This window comes from Artemia franciscana, chromosome 12, assembly GCF_032884065.1.
Source record: "Artemia franciscana chromosome 12, ASM3288406v1, whole genome shotgun sequence".
Lineage (NCBI taxonomy): Eukaryota > Metazoa > Arthropoda > Branchiopoda > Anostraca > Artemiidae > Artemia > Artemia franciscana.
Genome location: NC_088874.1, coordinates 37,420,185 through 37,431,736, shown reverse-complemented (window position 1 = coordinate 37,431,736; position 11,552 = coordinate 37,420,185). Strand labels below are relative to the sequence as shown.

At 32.6% G+C, this 11,552-nt stretch overlaps 1 long non-coding RNA gene across 1 annotated transcript; it reads right to left on the bottom strand.

Moving 5' to 3' along the window:
* Positions 1-2,056: 2,056 nt before the first annotated feature.
* On the bottom strand, positions 2,057-10,913 carry LOC136034208 (uncharacterized). Its single transcript, XR_010619142.1, has 3 exons — positions 10,635-10,913; positions 2,742-2,893; positions 2,057-2,615 (listed from the first exon to the last, which is right to left on the bottom strand). It is a non-coding gene; the product is annotated as an uncharacterized LOC136034208 (long non-coding RNA).
* Positions 10,914-11,552: the final 639 nt, after the last annotated feature.

Here is an 11,552-nt window from a genome sequence, read left to right as displayed (position 1 = left end):
GGAGAGCTTCCATTTTTAATTTACCAATAATTATAAATGGTTTGTCCTCCTTTGCAGTGCATTTCCTTTTTTTAATTTATTTCCCCAAAATAATCAAATATCTAAATATAAAAAAAGTATGTATTTACGCTTTAGACCGACAAATGATGATTAAACAATACAAATGTCGCTTATTCTATTTTTAACGGTTCATTCTAGTACCAGAGTGCCTAAGGCCAAAACAGCCGCGCACACTCTCCTCAATCCTAATGTGTTCAAAGTCTCTTTCTTCATTCCCTCCCACAAAATCTCCTATCTTTTAAATCCTTTCTTGTGATAACTTCCCACACGAACCAAGGATGCCCTGCTTTTACTTTGGTCTCAAATGAATTGCCAAAAAAACATCTTTACCAACCAATCATCATTTATTCGTAGATGATAGCATTACTGTTAATTTTTTTTTTCATTATAGCCCTAGCAATCAAATCAAGCCACACTTTTTTAAAATAAAGCCTATTTTTTCCTTAAAATAAAGCCTAATTTTTGGCTGTTAATTAATTTTATTTATCTTTTATTTTTTTTTTTTTTACATAGACTTTCCACGTTTCTTTGTTGGTTTCTTCTTCGACATTTTCCTTGAATATATTATTTTTTCGCGCTGAAGAATAGAGGCAGTTGTCCTCTCGAAATTTTCAGTTTGTGTGTGTTTTCAGTATTCTCGTTTGGCCTTAAAAAAAACCATTTTTGATCGTTTCCTTTCTTTATATTATGGCAGGCCAATTTGGTCTAAGAATTTTTTTTTTTAATATTTTTGCAAATCACATATGTGAGCTTTTCCGCAGTTTTGTATATTTGCAAAGCCCCTAATTACCAGAAGAAAATATCAAGGTCTTGAAAAAATAATAAATTCAAAGTTTGTAAAGTTCAAGGAAATAAGGTGTACAACTGAACAATAAATATTACTACTTAGCGTGAACTGTTATTCTATAAGCAAAATATTTTGTCGGTTTTATGTCTAATTTACCGCAAAAAGTGTGTGAAAATGACAACCCGTTTTTTGGATATTTAAGCTTTTGATTGCGTATAAATGCTGTAGTTTGCCACCACAAACCCTGTTGGATACAATAAACAATCTTAATTTTCGCCACAGAGTTTTTTTTAGTATGGCGGTAGATCAAATTTATGTGTGACATAATAAATATCGATAAGTCATTAAACTTTTTGTATTATCTAATGGAACACCTTAAAAAGAAACCAATCAATGCAACATTTTTTTTTGGTGGGGGTTAAGTTTGCATTGGATAAGCCAGGACTGTGGAGTCGGTTATAAGTAATAGCTGACTCCAGACATTTTCAATTTACCGACTCCAACTCAGTCCAACGAAAAGTTATTTAAGCTCTGACTCCACGACTCCAACTCCACAAACCTGTTTTAAACATTCATTTAACTAGACTTTATAAGTTATAACCGATTCCGAATCCATACGTTTTCAATATACTGACTGGGACTCTACTCCACAAAATTTACTATAAATGACTCCAAAACCCTGTTATAAACCCGAGGAACAGCATGACTAAACACGCATTAGTACATATTTGTGTCCACTGAATAAATATAAACAAGTTTTTTCAACTGAAAGTGATGAAGAGCATTAGAACTTAAAATGAACAGAAACTATTTCGTATTTGAGAGGAGCTCCCCCCCCCTACACTCCTCACTCATTGCACTAAAGTTAATTATTGCAAGACAAACTCCCTTTAAGAGTGATGAATTGAGGAGGAGTCAGCTCCCCTCACATATGGGATATTTTCTGTCCGTTTTCAATGTTGCTCCTTACTTACTTTGGAAAAACTTTTTTTATTCTGACCGTTTCTCAAATCATACCGAGGTCTAACCAAGACATGAAGTGGGGCGCCGGCCCAATAAGTCCACGATTTCTTGCTGTTAACTTGTATAAATCATTAACTGTAAATTGATTTATAGCACCCTACTTCTTTCATTTTTTTTATGCTAAACAAGTAAAATGTTGGATCGTAATCAAAATTTTGGACCAAGTTTAAATATTCAACACAAATTTTCGGTGAGCATAAATTTTCTTGAATAAGTTCTTTGTAATGAAAAGTGTGGGGTATTTCTCTCAGGAAATACCGTCTTATCAGTTTCCAGTGGGGGGTAATCAAGCCTCCACGAGGGCTAGACCATGGGTAGCGTTGTAGGCAGAGTTCGTTTCTACTCAAAATGTTGCTAAAACTATTTTAATTAACAAATATACAATATGCAATACTAATACACACTTGTGAACTGTCTTTCTCTTCGTGAAAAGTATTTTTCTTCCTCGTTAGTACGTCCTCTTGAAGTTGTGGAGAATCCATGCTTTAGTCAACTTGCACCGGCTGGCATAGTTGATTCGGAGGTGGCTGCTTCGCTCTCCAAGCTCGTCGTCTATATTTGGCTAGTGGAGGCTACTGAAACTCACCGGCGGCAGTTGATTTGGAGGTTATTGGTAAACTCTCCCAGCTCACCACATATCATAGAAAAGTCGCCTTCTTTTCTCTTCCAAGTGTATTCCGGTTTCCACGACACCCAAAAGTAGCCCCTCAGTGGCTGGCAGGTCTTGATCACGGTCAACTTCAACCTGGAAGAGAAAGAAAGGAAGAAACCGGCAAATACAACTTTAAAGCCCTAAAACATAACATATCAAAAATATATCCTTAAAGTAATAAAACACTAAATATTAGAAATACAATGATATCTAACTTACCTAGGTCAAGCAAGAATCTTTACATTTGCAGCGATCTTCACAGTGTAATTCAGACTACACATTATCAGTTGGGCGGAGAGGAATATTGTCATTCATATGGGTTAAAATTCCATGTGACTTGATCTTCTACGTGGCTGAATTTATCGTAACCTCTAAAAAAGTTTCTCTAATGTTTAAATACATAAGGTAAGGCAGTAAGGCAGTATTAATAGAGCAGTTATAACGAAAATTCTTCTTTAGCTAACAGAGACTATCCTTTTCGTATAATTAGTTTTTAATTTTCTTCTTCTTTTGACTTTGGACAAGACTTTGCTGTGGATGAAACCAGTGTCACTTGTAGACAGTGCTGCCAGATGTTTGTTTAAAACCACGTCGCCATAAAAGTCAAATTCGCCGAAAGCGAAAGCCGAATGCGCCAGATATTTTGCTAAGCAGAAGGAAACTGATGGAAGTTATGATTTTCTAGAATTTGTAAAATTCTAGAACAAAATGTCGCTTTTCCAAAAGTTTGGCTTTCCAGAACTAAAAGTTGCTATATACAAACTATGTAACAGAACAATGGGGTTAAAAATTTTCAAAATGGTGGTGGCGATTGAAGTGCAGCTTATTAATGACAACTCCATTCTTCCCAATGATGACAATTTAATTAAAACTAACTTTTAACCTTAAGTGAAATTGATTGAAGAAAAAAAGGGTTTAATTTCTATAAACCAGTGAACAAAAATAAAATATATAAACTACACTTTAACTAAAAAAATAAAATAAAGATACTCCGAATATTTCGGCCCCACGTCCGGGAGCCTTTCTCAGCGGAAAAAAAATTACAAACCGACAATTTAAGACTTTTTTTAAGACATCATAAATAAAATGCCACGAAAAATAAAACACCACAAAAAATATAAACAATAAAATAAATAAGAAACAAACTCACATTATAAAACAAAACTCCTGCACTGACGGTAATAACTTTAGAATTATTTGGTGTATAAATGGGAATCTATTAAAAACGAAAATTATAAATACTTGCTACAAAACAAAAGCAGGTAACCCAACCCCAAATCCAATCAAAATCTTACAGGTTAATGAAACAAAGTTATGAATTATAAATTGAATGAATTTTTTCATTTGCTATTTTAGCTGCAGTCCGTTGACTTCTTACAGTATTGACCTTGCTTTGGCTTTCGTTTGCAAGGTTATTACTTGTTTCGGGACAAATATGCAAATCAATACTCGTTGAAGTTTTTGACTGGTCTTTAATTAAACTATTATAAATTGAATTTATTTTAAAATCCCCTTCATCTCTATTGATACTAATACCCCCAAAGATAATCTTTTTTATTTCTATAATTTCTCTGAAACTTTGTAAAAGTCCTACAGACTTGTCAACAATTTTTGTCTGATCAGATAAAATACTGTGATGAGGAAAATTATATACGTTTTCTGCTATAGCGGATTCAAAAGTTTCAGGTTTTTTATTCTGTCTTAGCGAGCAATCTATCGCATTTTTGTATTGCTGTAGCCTATTTTGTAAATTCCGCTGTGTTCTACCTACATAAAATTTACCACAGGAGCATGGAATTTTGTATACCCCCTGTTGTATGTTTCTTGGAACTTTATCTTTTCCATTATTTGGCCATGAGCTTATATTTTGTCTTGATTTAAAAGCTGTTTTTATATTATGTTTTTTTAATTCTGTCCTTAATTTCTGTGAAAACCTTGGGATATAAGGCAAAGTTATGTAATTTGTTTTTTTATTTGATCCATTTTCTTCTAATATTATAGGTTCCAGTTACTTTTTTTTCCTTTTTTCAATTATATGAGAAATCATATTTTCGGGATATCCATTTCCTACTAGAATATCCTTACTAAAAATTAATTCACTACTCATATATTCTGGTGAAGCTAATTTTAACGATCTATCAACTAAAGAAATAACTACCCCCCTTTTTACTTGGATTGGGTGATTTGATCCGAAAGACAAATAGCGGTTGTTATTAGTTGGTCTACGGTAAATTGAAAACACTAGTTTATTATTCTTTCTATAGATCCAAATATCCAGAAACGGTAACTAATTCTCCGTTTCATTTTCAATTGTAAAAACTACAAATTATTTAGATGTTCCAGAAAACCCAATTTGTGATTCCCCATAATTCCAAATAGCTAATAGATCATCCATATATCTGCCCCAAAATTTAGGTTTTAAAAAATAGGTATTAATAGCTAAATTTTCTACATACTCTACATAAATATTTGCTAACAGTGGACTTAAGGGTCCTCCCATTGCTAATCCTCTAACTTGATGGTAAAAATTATCTCTATATTTGAAATAATTAGTATACCTGCTAGTTATTTTAATGGCCAAATAATGGTCAAATGGCCAAATAATGGAAAAGATAAAGTTCCAAGAAACATACAGCAGGGGTATACAAAATTCCATGCTCTTGTGGTAAATTTTATGCAGGTAGAACACAGCAGAATTTACAAAATAGGCTACAGCAACACAAAAATGCGATAGATTGCTCGCTAAGACAGAATAAAAAACCTGAAACTTTTGAATCCGATATAGCGGTAAACGTGTTTAATTTTCCTCATCACAGTATTTTATTTGATCAGACAAAATTGTTGACAAGTCTGTGGGACTTTTACAAAGTTTCAGAGAAATTACAGAAATAGAAAAGATTATCTATGGGGGTATTAGTATCAATAGAGATGAAGGGGATTTTAAAATAAATTCAATTTATAATAGTTTAATTAAAGACCAGTCAAAAACTTCAACGAGTATTGATTTGCATAATTGTCCCGAAACAAGTAATAACCTTGCAAACGAAAGTCAAAGCAAGGTCAATCAAACAGTTCGATGGTAACGAACTGTAGTAAGGAGCGACCCGGCTCAATAGTAACCAAAACTCTAAAAAATTGAATTTTGATATCAATAGCTACATCAAAAGAATCGCATTTTAATGTTGATTTTAAATATATAAGTTTCATCAAGTTTAGTCTTACCCATCAAAAGTTACGAGCTGAGAAAATTTGCCTTATTTAAGAAAATAGGGGAAAAGACCCCCTAAAAGTCGTAGGATCTTAACGAAAATGACACCATCAGATTCAGCGTATCAGAGAACCCTACTGCAGAAGTTTCAAGCTCCTATCTACACAAATGTGGAATTTTGTATTTTTTGCCAGAAGACAAGTCACGGGTGCGTGTTTATTTGTTTGTTTTTTTGTTTTGTTTTTTTTTTCTTTTTCCCCAGGGGTCATCGTATCGACCAAGTGGTCCTAGAATGTCGCAAGAGGGCTCATTCTAACGGAAATGAAAAGTTCTAGTGCCCTTTTTAAGTGACTAAAAAAACTAGAGGGCATCTAGGCCCCCTCCCACGCTCAGTTTTTCCCAAAGTGAACGGATCAAAATTTTGAGATAGCCATTTTGTTCAGCATAGTCGAAAACCATTATAGATATGTCTTTGGGGATGACTTACTCCCCCACAATCCCTGGGGGAGGGGCTGCAAGTTACAAACTTTGACCAGTGTTTACATATAGTAATGGTTATTGGGAAGTGTACAGACGTTTTCAGGGGGATTTTATTTTGTTTGGGGGTGGGCTGAGGAGAGGGGGCTATGTTGGAGGATCTTTCCTTGGAGGAATCTGTCATGGGGGAAGAAAAATTCAATGAAAAGGGCGTAGGATTTTCTAGCATTACTATAAGAAAACAATGAAAAATAAACATGAAAACTTTTTTCAAATGAAAGGAAGGAGTAGCATTGAAACTTAAAACCAACAGATATTATTACGAATATGAGGGGTTCTAATAATACTTTAGCATAAAGAGCGAGGTGTTTAGGAGGAGATAAATACCTCGCTCTTTATGCTAAAGTATTTTTAGTAATTTCAACTATTTATTCTACGGCCTTTCTGATTCAGGGGTCATTCTTAAAGTATTGGGACAAAACTTATGATTTAGTGTAAAGAGCGAGGTATTAACGAGGGTACAAACCCCCTCGTATACATAATAAAAATATAAGGTTATGAAAGTGTGTTACGTAAGTTAATTCTTAAGTTACATATATTTTTTACTAATAAAAACGTTCGTTAAAAATTAAAAGTTCTAGTTGCCTTTTTAAGTAACCGAAAAATTGGAGGGCAACTAGGCCTCCTTCTCCAGCCCTTATTTCTCAAAATCGTCTGATCAAAACTAAGAGAAAGCCATTTAGCCAAAAAAGAATTAATATACAAATTTCATTTTAATAATTTATGTGCGGAGAGCCAAAACCAAACATGCATTCATTCAAAAACGTTCAGAAATTAAATAAAAAAAAATTAATTTTTTTAGCTGAAAGTAAGGAGCGACATTAAAACTTAAAACGAACAGAAATTGCTCCGTATATGAAATGGGTTGTGCCCTCCGCAATCCCTCGCTCTTTACGCTAAAGTTTGACTCTTTGCCACAATTCTACTTTTTAAAACAATTAAAAGCTTTAGCGTAAAGAGCGAGGGATTGCGGAGGGGACAACCCATTTCATATACGGAGTAATTTCTGTTCGTTTTAAGTTTTAATGTCGCTCCTTACTTTCAGCTAAAAAAATTAGTTTTTTTTTTATTTAATACTGTAAGAAGTCAACGGACTGCAGCTAAAATAGCAAATGAAAAAATCCATTCAATTTATAATTCATAACTTTGTTTCATTAACCTGTAAGATTTTGATTGGATTTGGGGTTGGGTGACCTGCTTTTGTTTTGTAGCAAGTATTTATAATTTTCATTTTTAATAGATTTCCATTTATACACCGAATGTGGCAGAGGAAAGTTTCATTATATAAAATTGCTTTAGTTTTATTCTAAAGTTATTACCGTCAGTGCAGGAGTATTGTTTTATAATGTGAGTTTGTTTCTTATTTATTTTATTGTTTATATTTTTTGTGGTGTTTTATTTGTCGTGGCATTTTATTAATGATGTCTTAAAAAAAAGTCTTAAATTGTCGGTTTGTAATTTTTTTTCGCTGAGAAAGGCTCCCGGACGTGGGGCCGAAATATTCGGAGTATTTTTATTATTTTTTTTTTAAGTGTAGTTTATATATTTTATTTTTTTTCACTGCTTTATAGAAACTAAACCCGTTTTTTCTTCAATAAATTTTTCATAAATGGCAAAGCAGTGTGGTCTAAGAAATTATTAAACCTTAAGTGTCCCGTATAGTTTTCATATATAAGGTAAACTTTGATATGTCATAATGATATGTTACAATATGAGGCTATTGATTAGCCCTCAAGTATTATCTATCTTCTGTACATCCCAAAAATCACAGCAAAATTAAAAAATGTTTTCACAAAATATAATCTGTATGTAGTTTTCACTAATAATTTTAAAATAATTAATTTCATAAACTCCGGTAAAGATAAAACCTCAGTTACTCGCCAATGAGGGGTTTATCAAATTCCTTGCGACTGTGGAAATTGCTTTGTTGTCAGGGCCCATCAGAATCTAGAAAACGGCTACACCAGCATAAAGAAGACATAGACAAGGCATTAATCTCAAATACTACTAATAACTCCTTTGTTCTGCTTTAGGTTGCCTTATATCATGAAAAGAGAAATCACCAATGCAACAGCACAAACACAGAAAAAAAAAAGACAGAAGGAGAAAAGGAAGACTGTTTTCCTAAATTAGTGATTAATATAGACCAGCACTTGAATGAGGCCTTAACCCTACTCATCCATACAATCACATAGGTCAAACAGCATAGCCATACACAATCAACCATAAAGAATAATCCATGGACAGGCAGTCATGTCGTCAATAAGTATAAGTCGTCATTTACCAAACAATAGAAAAAAAATAATAAAGACAAATAATTCAGAGGCAACAACCCAACACAAGGGCTCATCAGGAGAATACACCGGCCTATATAGGGTTTCGCCACTTTAAATTCTCTACCCCAGCCAAGTGTTGTGGCTACCACAGAATGTCCATGGCATCCCCGTGTCAGGTATCACCCCCAAAATACATGCCTATGAAAGAAAGAAAAAAAAACAGCAAATGTAAAACAACCAAGTAACACCAAAACAAGCTTATCCTGTTAATATATCCCTCTTTTTAGCAACAATGGGTAAACTAAATATAATAAATTTTACCAAATCACAAATATTAACACATTGCAAAAAACCTGAATGAACTAAACAATTATAGAATTCATCTTTACCATGTGGCTAATTTTTAAAAAAAATCCGCTCAATTAGAAACACAATTCAAAATAAATGGCGCTGCGACAACATTTCTCGAACCTCCGAAATTAGTTGAAAATTTCTTTAAGTATTTCTAGATAATTCTTTTGATATTTATTTAAAAGTTCGTTATAATGAAAACTAAATTTTTTAAATTGCCAAGTTAATTTATTTGCAGAAAAACCTCTTGATATCAATTTTTGGCTTAAGATTTTACATCTATTTTTAAAATCAATATAATTACTACAAATCCTTGCATAACGAAGTAAATGTGAGAAAAACGCTGAATATGTGATATTTGAGTGTATATTACTTTCAGGGAATGGGAAACTAATCACTTCAAAATCAAAATCATCCGTTTTATTATACATTTTAAAACTTAATTTATTATTATCACAAATATTAATATTTAAATCTAAGAAATGATCTTCATGACCAGCGCCATGATTTGTCTATTAGTCCCATTTTATAATATGAAGGGGTCTTCAAAATTTTGGGCACTTACACAAAGGACAGCAAAGGTTGTGCAACCTTCAACTTTTTTATTTTTTGATCATTTTATAATGGCTATCTTGAAATTTTAAGGAAATGACATGTTTGGCTAAAATAGGTCGCAGAGACAATTGAGGGTGATGAAGAGGTTTTAGCTGAAGGGGTCAGATTGCTTTTGATTCCTAAAAAGGGTAGTAGAACTTTAAATTAATGTTTGACTGAGAACCATTCTGAAATTCTACAGAAACTGTTCCCAAACGTATACCCTAGTGAAAAAAAGAAGAAAAAAAGCTAAATAAACACGCATGCCTGACAAGGATTTAGTATCTGTCAACTCTAGGTGGGTACCTAGAAAACCTGAGGAGAGTAAAAAAGAAAGAAAATTTTCGGCTGGCCTTCATCCCCCCCCATTGCAATTGTACCTTTTACCTAACATGAACATAGTTTCAATTTATTTAGGAGGCTTTCCTTCATCTAGGATTTGATGAAGGAATTTCCATCCATATTCAATAAATTTTTGGGGGGTATCTTCCCCCTACATCAGAAACTATGTAAATTTACTTATATCAATAACTTTTGATGGATTACTTTTCTCTTAATAAATATTATACATTTGGAGTCAACATAGAACAGTAATTCTTCCTGTTTATATATTGTTCCAAACTTCCGTTTTTTAGAATTTTGGTTACTATTGGCAAAGGCCACTCTTGTTTATATATTGTTCCAAACTTCCATTCTTTAGAATTTTGGTTACTATTGGCAAGGCCACTCGTGTTTATATATTGTTTCAAACTTCGTTTTTTAGAATTTTGGTTACTATTGGCAAAGGCCACTCTTGTTTATATATTGTTCCAAACTTCCATTCTTTAGAATTTTGGTTACTATTGGCAAAGGCCACTCGTGTTTAAACATTTTTCCAAACTTCTATTTTTTAGAATTTTGGTTACTATTGGCAAAGGAAATGCTGTATTAAAGTTCTTTAACACTAATTCTTTCATTATAACCACTAACTGATAAATTAAAACAGATATTTCTGACTTTATTTCTTTAACTTTTTATTTATAATTATTCCAAGTAGAATATTAAAAATCTCTGGGTAGGGAATTAATTAAGTCTTTGTATCGTTAATATATTAAACAAGAAAACTTTACTAAATCTAATTAATGATGACTTTCAGGAGTCAAATACCTTAAACCTTCCAAATAATATTAATGATCTTTTGCGAGTTCTGTGAAATTGCAAAAAAGCAAAATTGAACCAAAATTACACAGACAACTCGTTTTCAAGTAGCCGCTATTCACTCCTTTTCTTATGTCCGTCCTGGCTTCCAAAGCATAACTGCCACAACTGATTATAGGATTTGACGTTCTATAAGAGAAAAATCCGTCAGTTAGACTTGATAAGAAGCCATCATCAACGGAAAATTGCTCTTTGTTAAGGAGTCAAATTATACGTTTTGAGCGCTAATACACATTTCTCAGAGAAAACTGGTTCTAGGGATATTACTAGACATTACTAGACATAAGCCTTTATTAGGTAAGACAGAAATGCAGACATAAACGAGATACGCAACTAATTCATTGCTATATGTGAACGCCCTGCTTCCTCGAAGACACACCTTTTTTCAAGGTAGTAATCTTTCAATAACCATCGATTCCATAGACACATCTTCACTATTATCTGCAATCTTAACAATTGCTGTATTTATTATTATTACTTATTTTTATTAATTTGAAAATGCCTAGAAATCAGGTAAAAATAGTTTTTTGCTAATAGTTTTGCAAAAATTAGTCATTTTTACCATCCGTTTTAGACCAAAAGAAAAAAAAACAAGTTGGCTCCAAGGGGGTACTTTTATAATATAAAATAATACAATTGCTGTATTTATTATTATTATTTAGTTTTATTAATTTGAAAATGCCTAGAAATCAGATAAAATAGTTTTTTGCTAATTTTGCCCTTCTTTTTACGAAAATAAAATTTTGAAATGCTTTTTAAACATAAAAAGGAGGGTTTTCTGTAAGATAAACAAATAGAATGAAAAACGAGGTTGGTTCCAATTTCTATGAAAAAAGGTTAAGCTGTCTAAGCCATGTTTTGCAGATG